Source organism: Capricornis sumatraensis, chromosome 17 (genome assembly GCF_032405125.1).
Source record: "Capricornis sumatraensis isolate serow.1 chromosome 17, serow.2, whole genome shotgun sequence".
In the NCBI taxonomy this organism is placed as follows: Eukaryota; Metazoa; Chordata; class Mammalia; order Artiodactyla; family Bovidae; genus Capricornis; species Capricornis sumatraensis.
Genome location: NC_091085.1, coordinates 12245761 through 12266997, shown reverse-complemented (window position 1 = coordinate 12266997; position 21237 = coordinate 12245761). Strand labels below are relative to the sequence as shown.

The 21237-nt window shown below is 41.0% G+C and overlaps 1 protein-coding gene across 3 annotated transcripts in view; it reads left to right on the top strand.

Moving 5' to 3' along the window:
- The first annotated feature begins 1102 nt into the window (after positions 1–1102).
- The window catches only part of ARFIP1 (ARF interacting protein 1), a 137142-nt gene continuing 117007 nt past the window's right edge, over positions 1103–21237 (top strand). For 2 of the 3 annotated variants that reach the window (XM_068989589.1, XM_068989587.1), the window contains exon 1: positions 1122–1347. The gene's annotated coding sequence lies outside the window, so the exon portion shown is untranslated. Of the gene's footprint in view, positions 1348–21237 lie in introns of all 3 variants that reach the window. The other variant, XM_068989588.1, reaches the window with a different exon arrangement.

Here is a 21237-nt window from a genome sequence, read left to right as displayed (position 1 = left end):
TCTGCCTTCGGGCACTTGGCCAATAAAAATGTCTTGTCAGCTAATTTGACAAGGCAGGTGAGAAGTCTGGTCTCGAGAGGTAGATTCCACGGAGTGCGCTGTTACCTTTGGCATTTCTGCAGGCGACAGGGCTGTCAAAAGCAGTCTAGAACCTGGAAGGGATACTAGCGCGGCTGTAATACCGGTACGTACTGTATGCAAATAAGCTTCAAGTGTCTAGCACCACTGCCGAGCCGTACTGTGAGGGGACAGGCAGAATAGCCAAAGTGCAGGTTGGGGCCTTCACTTAGACTACCACGGGATCCGAGAGGACTGTTCGGAGGACTCTGTAGACAGGGCAGTGATCTATTAAGCAATGGGGCAAGCAAAGAAAGCAGAAATCGGTCATCTGAGTAAAGAGGATCACGAGAGAAAAGTATCACGGATCCACTCTCTGCGAGCAAGCAGAGCAGAAAGTGATCACAAAGACAGCAAATCATAACTCAGGGATGCTGAACAAGGGAGTCTAGTCTGGTCGTCCAGAAGAGGGTGGGCGTGAGTGGACAGCGGTGGGGGGGGCACTGGGGAAGGAGAGTGAGGCACCCGCATCCCGTCTGCTCCCTAAACCCCGCATTCCCTCCACCCTCTCAACGCCCGCGGAGTTGGAATAACCTTCTGCGTGCTCTCCGGCAGTTGAGAAAGAAGCTTTGGCTCTCCTGGGATTGCGAGGCGCCCTCCCGCCACCGGCTCACCATCTGCTTGGGGGAAAGCCTAACGCGTGAGACTGAGGTGTGTGAGTGAGAAAGTTATGCTAAGGGCTCCTGGACCGCCCTGGGGCAAGCTCGGGCAGGTGTATCTGTACCCGGGCTCACACCCCTCTAGGACCTGGCCGCAGCCAGAAAATTACCCGGGCAACGGCGCCGGCTGAGTCCCGGATGTGGTTGCTAGGGCCGCAGTGGGCGGGACGGGGCCCGCCCCCCTGGAGAGGGGACCTCGCGGAAGGTGCGCTGGCACCATCGAGACGTGGCTGGGCTGGCCAGATTGAGGGAGAGAGAGGCCGTCCAGGGCCACGGACAACGCTACTTCCGGTCCCCTCACTTCCGGCTCCGCTACTCCGGGTGCAGGAGCTGTAGGCCGCCGCCGGTGGAGAGGCTGCCGGTCCGAGTAGCCTCGGAGGTTGGACAGTGTGAGGCTGTGACAGTTGCAGTTGCTCCCCGCCCCGGAGGAGCCGAGGTGCGTGGCGGGAGGGGAAGAAGGAAAAGGCCCAGGTCGCGTTTCCGCTCACTTTTGGCCAGGGCTGAGGCGACTTCTGGGAGCAGAGGCGAGGATAATCCTCGACGTGAGTGCTGCCGGCGTCCCTGCAGACAGGTGAGGGCGGAGCTGCCCGGCTGGGAAGGAGGCGGGGTAAGGCTGCTTGGAGCTGGTTGCCCGGCCGGACACGTTGCCTCTGGGATTCGCTGTTCCGTACTCTCACAGGGCACTCCTGCCCTTAGACTGTGTGTGCCATCTCTCTCTACCCAGGTACTCGGCCTTGGATTTCTACCCCCTCGTCCCTCTTGTCACCCTGAGTGTGCCCCCGAAACAGCCGGGTGAAGAGGTAGGACCGGCCCTCCCAGGGCGGCACCCTCCCGGTTGTGAATGCATTGAGTGGGGAAAGGGACTGCAGGATCCGAGTCTTTTCGACTGAGTCTGCGAGTGGGCCACCCTCAGGTTTGGTGTCCAGCCTGTATTGCTGATCTTCTTTCCCTGCATCCGCCACTTCCTCTCTCCCGCAGCGATAGTCCCTGCTCAGAGGTTTCCTCAGGCTGTGGTGCAGGGAGGAGCCTTGCCTAGGAAATGTCCCAAGCCTGACTGTGCTGGTGAGGACGTCCAAGGAATGCTGGAGTTTGGGAAGGAAGTTGTGCTGTCGTCTCGTCCGTTCCTCTTTGCCAAGTTACTACTGTTTACGTGTCTAGGAAAAAGGAAAGAGGTTTTTGTTGCTGTTTTTGTTTTTTTAAGAACAGTTTCTAGACCCTTTTCCCTTTTACTTTATTTTATTATTACTTCCTTTGTGTTCTTATCCGCCCTGTTGAGCTCTTTGATCTCAAAAAGTTTGTACTTTCCACTTCCTGCACATCCTTTTAACCATCCCCCTTTTAGGATTTCTGTCCCCCTCCCTTCCTTTTCGCCTAGATTAAAACATGTAATTTCTCTGAGTCGGTTCTTAAGGAAGAAAAAGATGGAAGATTTGAAGGGCTTTTGTTAAACTTGTGCTTTCACCTGCAAAAGTGGCAGGTGTGTGTGTGTTCCCATTTGCTGTTTAATTAACCTCACTGGTGTGGGAATGTGCACAAAAATTGGTTAAATCCTTCCTGTGTTAAGGCTGTAGGAGGTGGCCCTTTTATTGCTGCTCTTTCGATTTGAAGACAACAGATTACATGTCAGTACTGTTTTAATCCCACTTTTGTTTTTCCTTGCTCAACCCTCCCTCCCAGCCACCAGGTCTAACGCTTCTTAACTGAGAAAACAGCAAATATTTCTAATTTTATTTTATTTTTTGGATTAAAATCTCTGCCTCAGTTACTTTCCTTCTTTTTCAAATTGATAAATTCGTTTGCCTAAATCCTGGGTCATGCCTTAGGGAGTCCATGGTCTGTGAGTTTCAGGGGACTTCCTCATCCCCACCCCCGAAATTATGGGCAGAGTTTTGTTTCAGTGCATTTTCTCCCCTCTGAAGAAAATTCTTAAATGAGATATATAACCTCTAGTAGATTAAAAACCACTCCTTCGGCAATGTCTTCTTGAAGTTAATGAAAACCTTTTGTGTGTGCGTGTGTGTGTGGAGCTTTTTTTTTTCTTTTCAAACTCTACATAGCTAGTTTGGGCACCATGGAGAGTAGAATGCAGAGATTCTAGCTTTATAGTGATGAAATCTCTAGGTACCTCAGAATTTCAGTGTTTCTAAATTCCTTCGTAGACCTAGAGAAGGAAGTAAGGCTGCCTACTTACTTAATTCCTGATTTGTGGTTTTGAGGTTTCTTTTTAGGGATAGCTCTTTGTGGCCAATATTGTAGAGATCCAGTGGATTTATAAATTGATAGGTTTATGATTATTGAATACATATTAAATATCACGAACCCACTGGGTACAGCTCAGTAAAAGTTTAAACTTCTACTGTACTTTATTTTCATTTTCTTATTTTTCACTTAAGGTATCTGCTTCGGCCTTCAGCTTATTTAGAAAGGGCAAAGCATGTTTCACTGGTGTGATCCCTAAGTCTTCTTGCTGCTCATCTTGACATCTCCTTTCTCTCCATATTACCTCTAGATTAAGAATTTAATGATAATTCTCTTTTGTGAATAAATTAGTATCCTTCCAAGCTTAATGTCAGTTCAGAGTGCATATTGAAATTTGCTGATTTGATGAAGTGTTTGTTGATCAAGGGTTGACCTTCTAAAATGTTTGACGCCTATTTTATAGGATGTTTAAACTTGAAGAGAACTATACAGCTCATCATAGTCCATACAGAGTGACCAGTGTCTTCTGCTCAAAATTTTATTTTCCCTCTATCTAGTATCCTTACTTTGGGGGGGGTGGCAACAGAAAACGTACCTTTATAAAAAAATGAACCATGCTAAATTGGTTTCCTTCTAAGGTAATGAGGAAGCCAGAAGACTGATACCCGGCGCTGTCCGTCTGTCTGCTTGCTGTGGGCCGGGCATCGTGCTGGGTGCTTTGTGTGACCACCCACCTCATCCCACCCTCGCAGCAGCCGTGTAACTCAGCTAAGCTTTTCATTTCTGTAGATTAAGGGGCTTCTCAGGTGGTGCAGTGGTCAGTAATCCGCCTGCCAGTGCAGGAGACACAATAGACACAATCCCAAGGTTGGGAAGATCCCCTGGAAGAGGGCATGGCAACCCACACCAGTATTTCTGCCTGGAGAATTCCATGGATAGAGGAGCCTGGTGGGCTACGGTCCATAGGGTTGCAAAGAGTCGGGCACGACTGAGTGAGCACGCACACAGATAAAGAAATTGGAACTAAATGGTTAACTGAAGCTCATCTGCTCAGGATTACACTGGTGGAGCCCGGGTTGAACCTGGGTTATCTGAATCCACACTGAGCTACCGAATCCAGACAACTCCTGCTCCAGAATGCTGCTAGCCTGTTTTCTTTACATCCCTTCTGGTACAAGTTGGAGGTATCGCACCTGATTTTCTTTCAGACATTAAGAAGGTCTCTTCCTTTATTAATTTGCAACAATTGAACACCTGATTTCATATCAAAAAGTATGACGAAAAGAAATGAACTTGGAGGAGGCCTATGGAGTGTTATTTGATAGTTTTCCTGTGGGGTAGATATAAGTCCGTGTGTGTGTGTGTGAGATGACATATGAGGAGTGGGAAATGTGAAAATAAGGCTTTTAAGTAATAGACTTAGCATTGTAAGAGTCTGGAGGTGTAAATACATTCCAGAATGATGGATTTGGGATGGGATAAGGAGTAAATTGAGGATGGAGTAAGTAAATTTAATAGAGAGTTTAAGAGAATATGGTTATGGATGAAAAACTAATGATATATGTACAGATTGGAAAGAGTAGTTCCACGAAATATGGATGATGATGACTTAGGGACTATAACGGTCTAAAAGTCAGGTATTCACCAGCATTAGTTCCAGGAAGTATGAAAAAAAAAAGACTAAAACAAAGGAACTTGAAAATAATCTTGTTCTCTTTAGTGTCTCCTACTTTAGCCAGTCGTGGAAGCCACTGAACAGCTCTTACAAATCCTCAGCTGTTCTCTACAAAAGTACACATTTTCGTTTTCTCTTTCCTTTGTGACTTTCTCTTTCATCTTTCCTCCATTACTTCTAAACTTCTGCCTTAAAATAGTTATAGGCAGATACTGCTGGAAATTGCTCAAATGCTTTGTGAAAATTTGGTAGCATCTCTGCCATCCTGTCACCTGAGAGTTTTTGTTTCCCTTTTTGTGTATCTGTGTGGCGTTGGACTCGCAGCTCCTTGATGTTCAGGCTTGATCCTTTGAGATCCTTTGGGAGAACTGGGACGCCACTGTCTGAAGCAGAATCGTGAGAATGACAGAGTTGGTGGTGAGACCTAGATCGTCTAGAGGAAGGAAGCTGCCAGCTCCGACGTTCTGCCAACGTGAGACAGTGTGTTAGAGCGAGGTTTCCAAACTTTATTGCATTGTGGCACACATAAAATGATTATTTGTATGGCAGACTCCCTGGCTCCCTGAAAGCTGAGGGGCCAGGGAGTGGGGGGGCAGTCAGTATTTTAGCGCATCCATAATTCATTCTTGGCACGTTGGTTGGAAAAGCTTTGTCCAAGAGAAGAGGAATATGGTATTCTGGTAAAGTACTTTGTAAAGTACCTAATAAGGGATGGATCAGGAATTCACATCCCAGGTAGAAAGAGTCCTTGGGCTTAAGCCAGGGGAATATAACCTCTAGGATGGCTCTGTGTTTTGTTTCAGAGCTCTACATTAAGCATCTACGATAGCACCAGGATGTAGAAGTCCATAACAGGCTAGGCATTACGCTTTATAGATGCTTTATGTGTTTTAGGTAGTCTTATTTTCTGTTAAATAAGGAAATAGGTGTAGAAACCAGTAGAAGTAATTAGTCCAACGAATTGGACTAATTAAAGGAGACTCACAAAGTTGCTTGACTCCAAAGCATGTACTCTCTTTCACTGTAGTGACTAAGTGAGTTTGTGTGGTTTCTGGTTAAAGTGTGAGACATTGGTGGCAGAGGGTGATGGTGGTGAAAGGGAGGTAAGCAAGAGGACTATTGTTTGTCTTTGGCAGCCTTGAAGTGGAGTTCTAGAGCTGATGGCTTTCTCATAGGATTTCTGAAGTGTTGGGGATGGGGACGGGGGAGAAGAGAGCTGTGATCAAACTCAAGAGAGAGCAACCGGAGCCGTTGGTGCTCCTTCTAACAAAAGGGCTAAAAATGTAGATCCTCTTCACGTTTGACTGAATGTAAATTGTAGATTGTTTCTTAAAGGTGCGTTTATAGATTATTTTTGTTATTTCTGTATTTCCTCATTTTTCTGTATAGTGTATTATTTACTTTTAAAATTAAGCATATTTTCAGCATTACAACTAAGATATATTCTTGAAATAAAAATTCAGATAATGAGCAAATGGAATGGAAGAGTCTACTTCTTTAATCCCTCTATCCCTCACACCTGCTGTCAGTTAATTCACAAAGTAGATGTTGGGGATTGGATGAAGTTCATGAGAAAGCCCTAAACTGCTGCTGTCTGACATAGTAGCCACGTGCCACATGTGGCTGTTTAAATTAGTTATGATAAAATAGGGGGGGTAGTCTCCACTTAATTGCCCAGCGCAGGTGTTGAATATTTCCAAAGACATTGGCCAGCCCTGCTGAAACTTTAAAATACTGTATGGTTGGTGACATAATAAATATACTATTGAAATAAGATTTTTAAAAATATCTGTTTCGCGTGCTGTGTAGTTTTTGTTTTAGCTGATGAAATATTACTGCCATGTTTTTTCTCAGCTTTTTGTTTTAACTAAATCCAGATGGTCAGAGTCTAATATTTTCCTTGGATGTTTGGGGATTATGGTTAGCTGCTTTTCTAGGATAAAGATGTCAGCTTTTCTAAGGATGTAAGTGTTTTCTATCTCCTCTGAGCTCTAGGTCTGTATATCTTTAAGTTGGCACGTCTCTGGAATATATTAAAGATATCTCATATACAAGGTCTGAAACTAAACTGACGTCTCCCTCATTCTCAACCCCCGCCCCACTATGTTTTTTCCTCTTTCTTTGTTTTTTATTTTAGTGAATGACTCCATTATCTTTCCAGTTCGAAACTCCTGGAAAGTAGGAGTGACCCTTCACTCCCTCTCCCTGATATGTCCAGTCTGTCAACAAGTTTTTATTAGTCTCACTTTCCAAATATCTCTTAAATCTGTCGAGTGTTTCCCACTTCCACCACCACCACTTTCCTTTGTTACTGTATCTTGCTTGAAATTTCTACAGTAGCCTTCTTTCTTCCTTACCCACTTCTCCTTCAGATCATCTCTAATTCATTATCCATCCTAAAGGCACAGTGATTTATTTTGAAACACGTCTGATTGTCAACTCTTCCCTCCTCCCTCCCAGTCTTTTTACGGCTTCTCATTGCTTTTTGGGTAAAAACAAAGCTCCATAACAGCGCTTAGCCCTCCAGCCGCAACTCTCCGTTTCACCCACGCTGGCCGTCACCAGTCCTTTGCACTCGTCTTGCTCTTGCGTTACACGGCTGTGGCACACGCTTTTCTCCCTGTCTAGACCACTCTTTCTTTACTTTGTTTCACTTGTTGGCTTCTGTCCTTCACGCCTCGCCTGAAGTTTTGCTTCTTTAGCACATAATCTAACCTCCCCGATGAGAGTAACATCGTACATTTACCACAGTTGCAGTTTACATTTACATGTGTGATTGTGTGCTTGTCTTTCTCTTCCACTCTCTCCATTTCCATGCACACAGGAACCACATCTTATTTTCTTTGGCTCATTGACTCCCACGGACCTGTCTCAGTTCCTGACACCTAAATATTGATTGAATTTCCAAGTTGATAGTATGAAAGAGTTCAGTTCATGGAGTTTTGTAATATAGGATTTTAAATATAAATATTTATAAATACAGCAGTTAAATTGCCAGTTATATTGTGTTTTCCAAGTGCATGAAAATATTTTAATAGCATAAGTTTGTATTAATATTAACAAAACAATACATATTATATAATACTATAGCACAATATTCTTTGATTATTTTGTAGTAAACTTATTTTAGAATAGTTTTAGACTAACAATTATTGTAGAAATAGTGTACAGATTCCTGTGTACACTATTCCCAGTTTCCCACATTATCAACATATTACGTTATATTGCACATTTGTGGCAATTCGTGAACCAGTATTTATACATCATTACCTAATGTGTGTGGAGATGCCTTGGTTTTCTCTGAACATGCTTTTTCTATTGCAGGATTCCACCCTGGAACAAATCCAGAACTTAGTTGTCATGTGTCCTCTTAGCAGTCTCTCGCGAGGACACCTCGTTTTTGATGACAGGTGATAGTTTTGGGGATATCAGGTCAGGCGATTACAGTGCTGTGTGCGTGCTCGGTTGCCTCAGTCGTGTCCGACTCTCTGCGACCCCGTGGACCATGGCCTGCCAGGCTCCACTGTCCATGGGATTCTCCAGGCAAGGGCACAGGAGCGGGTGAGTGTAGATTGTGCCTCGGTTGGGGTTTGTGTGATTCTTTTCTCATTATTCAACCGGGTAACGTGCTTGGGGAGAAAGACCACTGAGGTGAAGTGCAGTTCTTGGATCAAGAGTAGATACTGTCAGTCTGCCTACCGTTGTTGATGTTAACTTTGATCACCTGGCTGTTGACAGCGTCAGCTCTGTACATTGTAAAGTTACCCCCTGCTTTTTATATTGTACTTTTTTAGAAAAAAGTCATTATATGAAACACACTCTTAACGCACGGGGTATTATCTTCTACCTCCTTAACCGTGCTATGTACATAAATTTGGGGGATTTTTCTGCGAAGGAGATTTGCCTCTTTTCTCATATTTATTTATTCAGTCATTTATTTACATCAGTATTGATTGACTCTTGGGTATTTTATACTTTGCATAAAATTCAGTCTTACTTTATACGGTAATATAGTATATAATCCATTATTTATTAATTTTGTTGCTCAGATTGTTCTAGCTTTGGCCTTTAGAAGCTTTTTCAGTTGGCTCTTATATTCTTTTGAGACTTTTTTTGTTGTTCTGTTCTGGTGGGGTTTTTTTAAAAAGCACATTCTTCTTTCCGGCAGTACGAGATGCTCCAGGCTCATCTTGTATATATCCTGCCCCAGTCCTAGAATCAGCCGTTTCTCCAAGAAGCTCCAGTGCCCTTTATTGGAGAATGGTATTAGAAACCAAGATCTGGGCACTGTGTGTGCTCACTGTTGCTAGGGTTGCTTCTAAGAAATATGCACTGATTCATGTAAACACACATATCTATACATATCTATTTCTTTTTTTTAATTTAAATTTATTTATTTTAATTGGAGGCTAATTATAATATTGTATTGGTTTTGCCATATATCAACATGAATCTGCTATGGGTGTACATGTGTTCCCTATCCTGAACCCCCTCCTGCCTCCCTCTCCGTACCATCCCTCTGGGTCATCCCAGTGTACCAGCCCCAAGCATCCTGTATCTATTTCTATATAGCCATCTGTATGCATACTAGTAAGCTGTTCCCTGATGCTGGGAAAGATGGAGGGCAGGAGGAGAAGGGGGCGACAGAGGATGAGACGGTTGGATGGCATCACCGACTCGATGGACATGGGTTTGGGTGGACTTTGGGAGCTGGGGATGGACAAGGAGGCCTGGCGTGCTGAGGTTCATGGGGTCGCAAAGAGTCGGACACAACTGAGCAACTGAACTGAACTGCTTCTTAGATTATTTACTCTGAGCTTTTTCCCATTGAAAAAATGACCTGTGAATATTGAGTGGTCTATTTTATACGGTTTTGGAAATTAATAACAGAACTAAAGGAACTCTCCAATTCTCTTGCTTCACTTCACTGCTAGTGTTCTGGACCTTAGCTAGCCATCTGTGAAGAATGAGGCCACAGTATATTGAATAATTTAGAGTTTATTTACAGCTAGGTTTCTTTTCAGGGAGTAATTTAGCTTTGAGAGTCTTATCATTTGACTTCTCATTAGTTTTGCTGTAACACAGTCTGAATGGGGCAAATAAAAAGACTTCTTCAAACTGTTAATTTTGTCACTTGGTTAGAAGTTGGTGATAATGATGAGGATGAAAATAGTTGAATCTCTGTTACGTTGATTTTTAAATTGTTTCTCATTACTATATATAATTGAGAATTAACTATATTTTGTCAGAGTTTTCTACTTTTGAATTGTCTAGACTGTGTGTTTATCTTAATGAGCAACATGAACTGAATTTATTACTACCTAAAAGGACTAATGAGTGTCTAACAACATAGCTTTTACAGATACCAGATAGTTATTGAGATAAAGACAGCAGTATAATACATATATATATGATTTTTTGAATCTTATTTGATTATTCTACTTATGAAAGAAAGTGTAATATACTTTGAACATATTGTATGGTAAACCGCTTTGAGTTCAACATCATTTGCATTGACTGTAGGGAAAAGGATTTTTCTTGTAGATTAAGGAAGCTCTCGTCATAAAAAAAAATTACGCACTATTTTAGATTGTTTTGACTAAGAAAACTAAGTTTTTAGCTTTATAATTTTTTATTGTAAACAAGTCAGTGCAACTTAAAGATTAATATTGAATTATGAAATAAAAACAAATCTTAACCATTCTCTTTTATTTATCCACGAACAAGAAAAGATAGATATATTTCAATAGATTCAATCTAGAGCAAAAGAAATAGAGCCACTTTCTTTTAATCAGTAACCAGTGTCTGAAATCAGTGACATACTCTGTCTAGAGAAGTTAAAGCAAGTTCAGACAAAGCAAGCCCAGGTTTTGCTACTGATTGCCCTCAGTTTCCTGTTACCTGCCTCACTAGCATTGTCAATGAGTTCCAGCAGAACTCCTTCATAATTATTTATAGTACTTCTCCAACTTTTTCACTAACGTAATCTACAAAGAATAACTCTTCAGGTAGTTCTTTGGAGACTCGTATTTCATCATAAAAATTCAAGAAGTTTCTTGGACAGCTTGTATGTATTTTATTCAAGTGAATTTTGTTTTAGATTTCGTAATAGCATACCTATTTTCATTCCAAAAATGTAAATTCTCATTCTACTGTGCTGTGCTTGTGTATCCTGTTTCTGTCTGCCGTGCTTTTATTTGCTTTCCCGTGCCTTGAGCGTACCTTTTCAGATGCCCTGTGATATGTGAGTACCTTAATTTGAAATGTTCACGTGATAATTTCTGTTCACCTTCCTTTCTTTAGTATTGTACTTCTAAATCTTTAGCTCCTCAGCATCATGGCAGTTGTGAATGCAGTTTTTTCTTTTCTGGTATCCATGGAGTCTTGTGTTTCTTTTTATCTTCCAGGGTCCTGGCAGATCTCTGCCTTCCTGTCCTCTCTTTCTTGGGTCCTGAGAAAAATCCTGAATGCATTTAACAGTTGTAGGATATTGAATTCTCCCTCATTAAACTCTTCTGCATTGGGACAGGTCCTTTACCACTGAGCCATCAGAAAAGCCCAGATACAGAACTGGTCCATTCAGTTTGTAGAAAACAAAATGTGATTGTGATAATAAATTAAAAGCAACTCCAAACAGTGGGATGAAGTATAAACTTTATGTAATATTAATTATACATTTTTACGAATGCTAATTAGTAATTCACTTTATAGGTCACTGGTTCTTACACTCATTAGTTAATGAACACTCTGGTCAATTTATAGAAGTAGAACCCCAGAGATGACAAGATATTTTTGGCATCTAGTATAAACCAGGCTATGAAGCTTCAGTGTTGATGGTAGTTTTGAAATAATGATTTATCATTTTGAGGATCACTGTTAAATATAACTTTAAATTCGTGTAAAGATCAGAAAACATTTATCTTAAACAGCACATATTGCAAGTCACTTTTCCCTCCCAGAGTTATAAGTTTTATTTTTCCCTCCAGCTTTTTTGAGGTATAATTGACATAAAGCACTGCCTAAGCTTAAGTTGTACAGCATAATGATTTGATTTACATGCATCATGAAGTGATTGTCACAGTAAGTTTAGTGAATGTCATTATTTTTAAATCTTGTCATTCCCAGTGTTGCCAGTTATTAAAGTTATGAACAAATGAATTTCTAAAAAATGTGAAGATTGGAACATTTAAATAATATGAATGAAACACAGACATAGTACCTGTCTCCATAATTCTCAGAAATTTGATTCCCCCTTTCCCTATCTGCCAGGAGTTTTTTTTTTTTAATACTTAGCAGTTTATTATATATTAATAATAAAGGGTATGGTAAAGGACACAGATAGATAGCCAGATGAAGAGATATATTGGACAAGATCTGGAATGATTCTGAGAACAGGCGCTTCTGTCACTGTGAGTTAGGGTGTACCATGATTCCAGGACATGGATGTGTTCACCACAGAGTTTCTCCAGACTGCGTAGTTCAGGGGGTTTTGTGGAGACTTCCTCAGCAAGCCATTTTCAGCTGTCAACTCAGTCTCGATCTCCTCTTGCCTCTGAAAGTTCCAAACTTCTAACCATGGCGTGGTCATTCCGGTAAGCAGCCCCCATTCTAAAGCTATCATTTGGTCTTCTGAGCTGTGTAATAATGATATGTTTTCCCATTTGGTGCTGCTGGTTCATACACGGGAGCAGACAGCAAAAAAGAGCTCCCCTAGCTCTCTTCTGTTTTCCACTCCATGCGTCACTATCTCTGTGGGTTCCTTCCGACTTTGATTCTTTCCTCTCTGGAACAGGTTTCCTCCTTCTGTCTGAGGGTAATTCCTCTAACTTTGCTCAGGCTTCTTTACTGTTCTTAAAAAAATTTTATTTTGATCTGATTTTAGACTTGCAAAAATAGTAGTTTCCTTATACTTCTTACCTTCTTCCCCTGATGCTCACATAACCGTAACATAATTATCAAGAATAGGAAACTAACATTGGTATAATATTATTAACTAAACTACAACCGTTATTAGAATTTCACCAAATATTCAACTGACTGTCCGTTTTCTGTTTCAGGATCCTGTCTAGGAACCTGCATTGAAATTAGTCATTTCTCCAAAGTCTCTTTCAATATGTACATTTCTCACACTGTCCTAGTCTTTCATGACCATGTCACTTTTGAAAAGTACTGGTCAAGTATCTTCTAGAATGTTCCTCAGTTTGGGTTTGTCCAGTGTTTTCTCATCATCAGACTGAACTTGTGCATTTAGGGGACGAATACTGCAAAAATGATGTTGTCCTCAGCTCAGCATCTTAGGGATTATGCTCTTGGTATGTCTTACTACTGGTGATTACTTTATCGCTTTGAGAGAGATCTGCTGAGTTTCTTTACTGTGAACTGTGAGTTCTACATTTACAGTTGTTCTTTTTTCAGTTGAGTAGTTGTAGGAGATAATTGCAGATTATGTGAATTCTGTTTCTCCTCCAACTTTTGCCCTTTTATTTTAATATCCGTCTGCAACACTTACTACCCAGGGGGCAAAGCTAGGAGGCCAGTATGTACATGTGTATGTGTGTATAGCATATATATACACACACACACACATATATTAGAAACAGTACTGATAGCTGTTTCCAGTCCAGTACAACAGTGCTTATTTAGCATTTCTCCTTTCTTTGTAATTTTTCCTCCCACAGTGAGAAACTTAAGTTTTTAGTACCTACATTCTATTCACATATTTGTTCTGTTCTGTTACACACATAAAGTAGTTTGAGAATTATTAACCTGTACCCCTGTGAGAAATACTGTATTAATACGCTTTGTATCTAATTCTCTATCTTTAGCCTCATAGTGTCCAGGCAGGATATTCTTCTGTCCTGCCTTTCCTTTGTCTCCGGCCCCCCATTCTTCGCCTCCCCTTTCTCCGCTTTCTTCTCCTCCTTCTCCCTTTGCCCATCCTCGTTTCCCCCTTCTGTTTCCTGGGTTATTCTTGTTTAATACAGTTAGTTTCATTTATTATGATTTTATGCCATTTGAATTTCTCTCAAAGTTACTGTGGTTCTAAGAGTCAGAATTATTTAAAACTAAATATTCAAAGGAGTGTCACTTGTTCCTTATTCCTGCTCCCCTGCTCCCATTTCCTAGTCTTTTGCACTCCTTTCTCACCTGTTCCCTGTAGGTAACCTACCTCTGTAGTTTTTGGTTTATTCTATTTTTGTTCCAGTGAACAGAAGCATGTATTTTCATGTATCGTTTCTGTTCTTACATTGAGACAGCATATCTGTAGGTACTTTTGAACTCTGGTTTTCTTGACTCATCACTGTGTCTTGGAAAGTGTTGCATATCATAGAGATCTTCATTTTTTCTACAGGTGTACAGTGCTCCATTGTCTGGATGTGCCATAGGTTGATCAGTCAGTCACCTTCCTATATGTAGACATTTAGCTACCTTTCCCCCAGTACTTTACATTTGTGAAGAATGTGGCAGTGTGTATGTAGTTTTATATTGCTGGTAATGTATTCCCAGGATTTATTCCTAGAATTGGACTGCTGCTAAGTCGCTTCAGTCGTGTCCGACTCTGTGCGACCCCATAGACGGCAGCCCACCAGGTTCCCCTGTCCCTGGGATTCTTCAGGCAAGAACACTAGAGTGGGTCGCCATTTCCTTCTCCAGTGCATGAAAGTGAAAAGTGAAAGGGAAGTCGCTCAGTCGTGTCCAACTCTTCGCGACCCCATGGACCACGGCCTATCAGGCTCCTCTGTCCGTGGGATTTTCCAGGCAAGAGAACTGGAGTGGGCTGCCATCGACTGCTGGGTTCAGAAGTAAGTGCGTGTGTGATTTTGCCAGGCATTGCTGAAGCTCCTTCCAGAATGAATGTGCAGGTTTGTATTCCCGTCAGCAGTGTACTGAGTGCCTGTTTGCTCACATCCTCAGGAACAGAAAGGTTTGTTATTTAAAAAATTTTCCTTATCTAATAGATGAGAAATGGTGTCTCAGTGTTGTTTTAACCTGAATTTCTCTAACACGAGTGAATTTGATCATTTTTTATATTTTAAAGGCTATTTTAATCTTTTTTGTGTGAATTGTCTGTTCATGTCTTTTTCCTGCTTTCTGTTTTTTTTTGTTTTCTTCCCTTTGTTTTTAAGAGTTCTGTATGTTAGGACTATTAACCTATTGTTCAATTCAGTTCAGTTGCTCAGTCGTGTCCGACTCTTTGCGACCCCCTGAATCGCAGCACTCCAGGCCTCCCTGTCCATCCCATTTCCCGAAGTTCACTCAGACTCACGTCCATCAAGTCCGTGTTGCCATCCAGCCATCTCATCCTTGGTCGTCCCCTTCTCCTCCTGCCCCTAATCCCTCCCAGCATCAGTCTTTTCCAATGAGTCAACTCTTCCCATGAGGTGGCCAAAGTACTGGAGTTTCAGCTTTAGCATCATTCCTTCCAAAGAAATCCCAGGGCTGATCTCCTTCAGAATGGACTGATTGGATCTCCTTGCAGTCCAAGGGACTCTCAAGAGTCTTCTCCAACACCACAGTTCAAAAGCATCAATTCTTCAGCGCTCAGCCTTCTTCACAGTCCAACTCTCACATCTGTACATGACCACTGGAAAAACCATAGCCTTGACTAGACGGACCTTAGTCGGCAAAGTAATGTCTCTGCTTTTGAATATACTATCTAGGTTGGTCATAACATTTCTTCCAAAGAGTAAGTGTCTTTTAATTTCATGGCTGCAGTCACCATCTGCAGTGATTTTGGAGCCCCCAAAAATAAAATCTGCCACTGTTTCCACTGTTTCCCCATCTATTTCCCATGAAGTGATGGGACCAGCTGCCATGATGTAGCATATGTTATAAGTATTTCCCTAGTTTTTCAGTTGTCTTTTGTCTTTTTAACATGTTATTCAGTTTTAAAATTATTTAGTCAAATTAAACAGATTTTAAAATTGTCTCTAGATTCTTAGAATTAGAAAATTAAAAGTACAACTCATGTATGTTTTCTTTTAGCCATTTATTTGAGTTTTCATTCTTTATATCTAGATTCCTAATTCATTTGGAGTTTATTCTTGTGTGTGGTGTGAGATATGGATCTAATTTTGTATTTTTCCAAATGGCTACCTAATTTTCCTGGTATTATTTATTGGTAAGTCCGTTTGTAATTAAGTGATTTAGGTGTCACCTTTGTTATGTATTAAATTTGTGTGTGTGTATGGTCTAACTTGGCTTTTTATTCTGGTCTCTTTGTTTATTCTTGTGCTCCTGCCATGCTGCTTTAATTATAGATGCTTTATGGTATGTTTTCATGTCTGACAAATTTAGTCCTCTTGTGATGTTCCTTTTTCATTGTTTTCCTGGCTGTTATTGCATGTTTGATTTTTCCATATCAACTGTAGTGTAACTTGTCTAACTGTATAATTTAACTTGTTACATATTTTTCTCGCATTGAATTTGTAAATTAAGTAAGGAAGAAATTACTTCTTTTAATATCATCATGGGCTTCCCTGGTTACTCAGTGGTAAAGAATTTGCCTGCAATGCAAGAGATATGCGTTCAGTCCCTGGGTTAGCAAGATTCCCTGGAGAAGGCCATAGCAGCCCACTCCAGTATTCTTGCTGGGGAAACCCCATGGACAGAGGAGCCTGGAGGGCTGCAGTTCATGGGGTCACAGGAACTTGGACACAACTGAAGTGACGGAGCACGCATGCACATATGACGTCATGGCTAAGAATGCGATGCACCTTTATGTTGCTCAGTCTTATCAGTTACGTGTTAACATTTTTTTCATATAGACTTTATGCAGTGTTCAATTTATTCCTAAGTTATTTAATCTTCTTTGTTGTTGTTATTGTAAATAGGATTTTTCTCTGCCATTAAGTCCTCTGATTATTACTTTTCAATATTATTTCAAAAATTATCTGTTTTATGTACAGTAGTGTGTATATGTTAACCCAAAACTCCTTTTGTAAGTTAATTTTATATCCTACTTTTTCACTAAATTATTCTATTTCTTACTTAGTCTTAGCATTGATTTTTTGGAGTTTTTCAGGTGTACTGTTATATGATCTGCAGAAAGAATGTTTACTTCTTTACCTATCTTATAACTGATTTTTCTTATCTGCTTGGATTGGCTAATACCTCTAGTTCAGTGTTGAACAGTAGCAGAGATGGTGGGCATCAACACCATCAGTACCATTGCTACCAACAGTAACATTGTTCTTAGTCTTAATGGAAATGCCTCTGTTATTTATTGAATAAGATAATGGTTGTAGGATTAAAGTCTGTATCGTGTTGAAGATGTCTCCCTTAATTCCTTCTTCCTTGATTATTGAATTGCAAATGGGTGTTGAATTCTGTCAGTAGATTTCTCATCTGTGTAGAAAACCATGTTTTTCAGCTTAGATTAATGACTATATTATATATTAAAAGGTTTTCTTAACTGAACAGTCTTGCATTCCTGGGATAAACCCCACTTGTTCATGTTATATTATTTTCTTAATGTGGTACTGGACTCAGCTGGCAGGCAGTCACATTGTTTTAAGAAGGAAATGGCAGCCCACTCCGGTATTCTTGCCTGGGAAATCCCATAGACAGGGGAGACTGAAGGGCTATAGTCCATGGGGTTACAAAGAGTCAGATATGACTGACTGACTGAGCTTGCACAAAAATTGTTCTTCCATTGTGTTTCATGAGTTTTTTTGTTTCTCTGCATTGTAGTACCTGATGTGGTGTTTTGTGCTTATTTATCTGTCTCCTTGATTAGACTCAAAGTACGGTCACCCTTGGTATCTGTGGGGCATTGGTTCTTTTACAGTCTCAGATAAGAAGGCCTTTGTATAAAATGGTACAGTATTTGCATCTAACTTATGCACATACTCCCATATACTTTAAATAATCTCTAAATTACTTATAATGTTATTGTTTAGTCGCTAAGTCGTTTCTGACCTGACTCTCTGACCCCATGAACATGCCAGGCTTCTAATATGTATTTAATCTGTACATATGTATATAATATGTACACGTTTGTAGTATATAACGTAATGCAGATGTAACTGCTATGTAAATACTTGCTGGTGTATGGCAAATTCAAGTTTTGCTTTTTGAAACTTTCCGAAGGGTTGTTTTCTTTTCCTTTTTAAAAAATATTTTCAATCTTTGTTTGAACCTGCAGATATGGAGGACTGACTACTCTTTCAGCTTGAATTAGATTTTACTTTTCTATCTCCTTATTGCTCTTGTTCGGTAATTAGGTCGTGTCCCACTGCTGAGACCCGATGACCTGTAGCACACCAGGCTTCTCTGTCCTTCACTGTCTCCTGAAGTTCACCCAAACTTGTGTCCATTGAGTCAGTGATGTCGTCCATCCATCTTGTCCTCTGTCGCCCCCTTCCCCGCCTGCCCTCCATCTTTCCCAGCATCAGGGTCTTTGCCAGTGAGTCAGCCCTTCACGTCAGGTGGCCAAAGTCCTTCCAATGAACATTCAAAGTTGATTTCCTTTAGGATTGACTGGTTTGATCTCCTTGCTGTCCAGGGGACTCCAGCACTACAGTTTGAAATCATTAATTCTTTGGTGCTCAGCCTTCTTTATGGTCCCACTGTTATATTCATACATGATTACTGGAAAAACCATAGCCTTGACTATGTGGACTTTTGTCAGCAAAGTGGTGTCTCTGCTTTTTAATATGCTATCTAACTTTGTCATGGCTTTTCTTCCAAGGAGCAAGCATTTTTTAATTTCATGACTGCAGTTACCATCTGCAGTGATTTTGGAGCCCAAGAAAATAAAGTCTATCACTGTTTCCATTGTTTCCCCATCTGTTTGCCATGAAGTGATGGGACCGGATGCCATGATCTTTAGTTGAGTTTTAAGCTAGCTTTTTCACTCTCCTTGTTCACCTTCATCAAGAGGTTTTTTAGTTCCTCTTTACTTTCTGCCCACTTGACTTCACATTCCAAGATGTCTGGCTCTAGATTAGTGATCACATCATCATGACTATCTGGGTTGTGAAGATCTTTTTTGTACAGTTCTTCTGTGTATTCTTGCCACCTCTTCTTTTTTTTTTTTTTTGCCACCTCTTCTTAATATCTTCTGCTTCTGTTAGGTCCATACCATTTCTGTCCTTTATTGAGCCCATCTTTGCATGAAATGTTCCCTTGGTATCTCTAATTTTCTTGAAGAGATCTCTAGTCTTTCCCATTCTGTTGTTTTCCTCTATTTCTTTGCATTGATCGCTAAAGAAGGCTTTCTTATCTCTTCTTGCTATTCTTTGGAACTCTGCATTCAGATGCTTATATCTTTCCTTTTCTCCTTTGCTTTTTGCCTCTCTTCTTTTCACAGCTATTTGTAAGGCCTCCCCAGAGAGCCATTTTGCTTTTTTGCATTTCTTTTCCATGGGGATGGTCTGGATCCCTGTCTCCTGTACAGTGTCACAAACCTCATTCCATAGTTCATCAGGCTGTCCATCTATCAGATCTAGGCCCTTAAATCTGTTTCTCACTTCCACTGTATAATCATAAGGGATTTGATTTAAGTCATACCTGAATGGTCTAGTGGTTTTCCCTACTTTCTTCAATTTAAGTCTGAATTTAGTAATAAGGAGTTCATGATCTGAGCCACAGTCAGCTCCTGGTCTTGTTTTTGCTGACTGTGTAGAGCTTCTCCATCTTTGGCTGCAAAGAATATAATCAATCTGATTTCGGTGTTGACCATCTGGTGATGTCCATGTGTAGAGTCTTCTCTTGTGTTGTTGGAAGAGGGTGCATTTTCTTGGCAAAACTCTATTAGTCTTTGCCCTGCTTCATTCTGTATTCCAAGGCCAAATTTGCCTGTTACCCCAGGTGTTTCTTGACTTCCTACTTTTGCATTCCAGTCCCCTATAATGAAAAGGACATCTTTTTTGGGTGTTAGTTCTAAAAGGTCTTGTAGGTCTTCATAAAACCGTTCAACTTCAGTTTCTTCAGCGTTACTGTTTGGGGCATAGACTTATGGCAGAAAGTGAAGAGTAGCTAAAAAGCCTCTTGATGAAAGTGAAAGAGGAGAGCGAAAAAGTTGGCTTAAAGCTCAACATTCAGAAAACGAAGATCATGGCATCGGGTCCCATCACTTCATGGCAAATAGATGGGGAAACAGTGTCAGACTTTATTTTTTTGGGCTCTAAAATCACTGCAGATGGTGACTACAGCCATGAAATTAAAAGACGCTTACTCCTTGGAAGGAAAGTTATGAGCAACCTAGATAGTATATTCAAAAGCAGAGACATTACTTTGCCGACTAAGGTCCGTCTAGTCAAGGCTGTGGTTTTTCCTGTGGTCATGTATGGATGTGAGAGTTGGACTGTGAAGAAGGCTGAGCGCCGAAGAATTGATGCTTTTGAACTGTGGTGTTGGAGAAGACTCTTGAGAGTCCCTTGGACTGCAAGGAGATCCAATCAGTCCATTCTGAAGGAGATCAACCCTGGGATTTCTTTGGAAGGAATGATGCTAAAGCTGAAGCCCCAGTACTTTGGACACCTCGTGTGAAGAGTTGACTCATTGGAAAAGACTCTGATGCTGGGAGGGATTAGGGGCAGGAGGAGAAGGGGACGACAGAGGATGAGATGGCTGGATGGCATCACCAACTCGATGGACGTGAGTCTGAGTGAACTCCGGGAGATGGTGATGGACAGGGAGGCCTGGCGTGCTGCAATTCACGGTGTCGCAAAGAGTCAGACATGACTGAGCGACTGAACTGAACTTACTTTCTGCCATGCGTGGGGTCCTCTCCATATCTGAGGTTGTTGGTATTTCTCCCGGCAATCTTGATTCCAGCTTGTGCTTCATCCAGCCCAGTATTTCACAGGATGTACTCTGCATATAAGTTAGTAAGCAGGGTGACCATATATAGCCTTGTTGTACTCCTTTCCCAATTTTGAACTAGTCCATTGTTCCATGTCCAGTTCTAACTGTTACTTCTTGACCTGCAGACAGGTTTCTCAGGAGACAGGTGAGGTGGTCTGGTATTCCCATCTCTTTAAGAATTTTCCAGTTTGTTGTGATCCATACAGTCAAAGGCTTTAGCGTAGTCAGTGAAGCAGAAGTAGATGTTTTTTTCCGGAATTCTCTTGCTTTCCCTCACTAACGGATGTTGGCAATTGATCTCTGGTTCCTCTGCCTTTCCTAAATCCACCTTGTACATCTGGAAGTTCTCGGATCACGTACTGCTGAAGTCTGGCTTGAAGGATTTTGAGCATAATCTTGCTAGCATATGAAATGAGTGTGATCATATTGTAGTTTGAACATTCTTTGGCATTGCCTTTCTTTGAGATTGGAATTAAAAGTGATTTTTTTTCTAGTCCTGTGGCCACTGCTGAATTTTAATTCTTTATTTGTAGTTGGCATTCTCTAATGTTGTTGAACAAGTTAGAAACAGAAATAGCCTCTTAAAGTTGTATTGAATGAAATCTGATTTTAGTGTTTGATTTTGACAATGAGCAGTTACATTTGTTACAGTATTAAAGAGCACTAGCCAGGGAACTGGAACATGTCTAAGTTCTAATCTGAAACTTTGATTTTATGTAGGCCATAAGTAAATAATATTTTGGCTTCATCTTTTGATATCTTCACATCTTTGGA